The following is a 3,279-nucleotide window of genomic DNA, read 5'->3' as shown; positions in this document are numbered from 1 at the left end:
TCAGTTAAGCTTCCAACTCTTGATTTCAGCTCAGGTGGTGATCTCACAGTTCATGAGTTCAAGCCCTGAGTCCAGCTCTGCACTGATGACACACAGCCTGCTTGGGATTCTCTCTCTTTCTCTCTCTCTCTCTGCCCCTCTCCCATTCACAGTCTCTTTCTTTTTCTCTCTCAAAATAAATAAAAAGTTTTTCAAAAGAGAAAGAGAGAAAGAAGTGAGGGACAAACTGAAGAACTTTGATGTATGCAATGATGCCTACTTCACAAAGACAAACTGAAGGTAACTTAAGAGAAGCAGTATTTAAATAGATAATAATTGAAATTTTTCCAAACTTGCAAAAGGGTATCAGTCATCGGAGCATAACTTCGATCCAAATTATCAACCAGGAGATATAAAAAATAAAGCCATGCCTAGACATATTATAATTTACAAGCCATCAAGGATAAAGAAAAACATATTAAAAGATTCAGAAGAGCAGACATATTTTCCATAAAGGAATGATAATTAGACTGACGGTAGATTTCTCATCAGCAATAAGCATTGCCCTAGAAATGTATACCCAGCCAATATATCACATAAGAATAAGAGCAAAGTAAAGAGTTTTAGAAGAACACTAAGCTTGAGGGTGCCGGGTGGTTCAGTCAGTTAAACATCCAACTTTGGGTCAGGTCATGATCTCACCATTAGTGAGTTGGAGCCCTGCATGAGGGGAGCTCGAGCCCCCCTTCTCTGGAGCCCAGCTTGGGGCTTCACGCTGTCAATGTGGGATTCTCTCTCTCTCTCCCTCTCTCTCTCTCTCTGCCCTTCGCTCACTCGCACCCTCTCTCTATCAACAACAACAAAAAAATCTCTCTTGTTTAAAAAAAAAAAAAAAAAACCACACCACTTAGCTCTTTGAGGAAGATTGGTCCAGATGAAATGGAGCTAGTTCTGCCCAGAGGCTCCTCCTACAGCTCCTGACTCCTTGGTGTTTACTCTTGCAGAGAAACAGGTGGGTCAGGAAGCCCCAAAGCCATGGCTTTTAAAAGATAGAGAAGGACACTCAAGGAACCGAAGGTGGTGAGTTAGAATTACTCTAACCAGCCAAACTGTAAAATCTTTGGAGGTGGTGCCTGCGGATTTGATCAGAGGCACAAAGACAAAGAATCTCAAAGTAAAAGGAACAGTCCAGATGCCCACCAAGACTCCAAGAATCACTACAAGAAAAATTCCTCGTGGTGAAGGTTCTAAGACATGGGTCATTTTCAGGTGAGGATTCACAAGCAGCTCATTGATTTACAAAGTCCTTCCAAGATTGGTAAGCAGATTATTTCCACCAGTATTGATTCAGGAGTTGAGGATGAAGTCATCACTGCTGATGTTTAAATCAACCTTTTTTAGGGGCGCCTGGGTGGCGCAGTCGGTTAAGTGTCCGACTTCAGCCAGGTCACGGTCTCGCGGTCCGTGAGTTCGAGCCCCGCATCTGGCTCTGGGCTGATGGCTCGGAGCCTGGAGCCTGTTTCTGATTCTGTGTCTCCCTCTCTCTCTGCCCCTCCCCCGTTCGTGCTCTGTCTCTCTCTGTCCCAAAAATAAATAAACGTTGAAAAAAAAATTTTTTTAAGTCAACCTTTTTTACAAAATTGATTATCCACTGTTCATTTTTTTTAATGTTTATTTATTTTTGAGAGAAAGAGCACAAGAGGGGAGGGGCAGAGAGAGAGGAAAGACACAAAATCCAAAGCAGGCTTCAGGCTGACAGCACAGAACCTGACACGTGGCTCGAACGCACGGACCACAAAATCATGACCTGAGCCAAAGTTGGATGCTTAACTGACTGAGCCACTCAGGTGCCCCTGATTATCAGTTGTTAAGAGAAAAGAACACTAACGGTTTAATATCCACAGAATCTCATGAAGACAATAGTCAGAGAATACATTTCAGTAAGAATAAAAGTGAAGAAGGAAGTATAGAATTAAGAAAAAGCAAAAGCAGAAAAAAATGACAAAATGTGTTAGTAATTTTAATTAATGAGTATGACAAATAATAATATCTCATTTATATGTTAAAAAAGAACAAAAACAACAAAAGAACAAATAAAGCACAACCATAACAAGATGGGAGTGAGGTTGAATAATGTGTGGTCAAAATGTGGTAAATATTTGGGAGGGAAACAGAACTAGTGAATAACTATCTATTTAGAGAAAGAGATAATTAAATCTATGTTTTTAAATTAAGTATTGGTACTAAATTAGAAAAAAAATCTGTAGTTTATAAAACATCAAAGAGGGAAAAAAAAGGAATATAAAAAGCTTTATCAATTCAATGTAATAATAACGATAGCAAACACATAGAGTTCTTACCAAGTGCCAGACATTGTAGTTGAGGAAAGAAGGGGAAAGAAGCTATAAAAGAGGTAATACACAGAAAACACAAAATAAGATGTTAGAAATAATTCCAGGGGCTCCTGGGTGGCTCAGTTGGTTGAGCGTCCAACTCTTGATTTAAGCTCAGCTCAGATCCCAGGGTTGTGGAATCGAGCCCAGCGTCGGAGTCCACGCTGAGTGTGGAGCATGTTCAACATTCTCTCTCTCTCTCTCTCTCTCTCTCTCTCTCTCTCTCTCTCTCTCTCTCTCTCTCTCTCCCCCCCTCATGCTTGCACTCTCTCTCTCTAAAATGAAAAAAGAAAAATAAATTTTAATTTAAAAAACTCCCCCATATGCATTCCTAATGTCTGAATTCTATATTTATAATTTCTAGCTATGCATAGAACCTGAGAATTTCAAATTAACATAAGGACTTCATCACAAGGCAGAGAGGTTTTTTCATGGCCTTGTGATGATCTATCCCAAAAGATATAAAGGAAGACCAGAGTAAAGAATATATGAAAAGATGCTCAAAAATACTAACAGCCAAAATAGTACAGTATACAATTTAGAGGACTCTAGGTGGCTCAGTCAGTTAAGCGTCCAACTCTTGATTTCAGCTCAGGTCATGATCTCACCATTTGTGACATTGAGCCCCCCATCCCCATCAGGCTCTGCACTGACAGCATGAAGCCTGCTTAGGATTCTCTCTCTCTCCCTGCATCTCTATCCCTCCCCACTCACCCTCACTTCTCTTCTCAAAATAAAAACTAAACATTTTTTTAAAGTACAATATACAATTTAAAACAAGATAATTGGCAAAAATTATTTAATCCAACGATACCAAATGTTGCTGAGGATTTGAATTTGCTGGCGGTGGCGGAAAATAACATGAGTGAGCAATCTGACGTCTAGGAGATATGTAAATTAGCATATC

General features: G+C 39.9%; 1 pseudogene; it reads left to right on the top strand.

Moving 5' to 3' along the window:
* Positions 1–1,014: 1,014 nt before the first annotated feature.
* Positions 1,015–1,365, top strand: LOC109492823 (annotated as a pseudogene).
* Positions 1,366–3,279: the final 1,914 nt, after the last annotated feature.

This window comes from Felis catus, chromosome D2, assembly GCF_018350175.1.
Source record: "Felis catus isolate Fca126 chromosome D2, F.catus_Fca126_mat1.0, whole genome shotgun sequence".
Classification (NCBI taxonomy): Eukaryota; Metazoa; Chordata; class Mammalia; order Carnivora; family Felidae; genus Felis; species Felis catus.
This window is presented reverse-complemented; position numbering and strand designations above follow the sequence as displayed.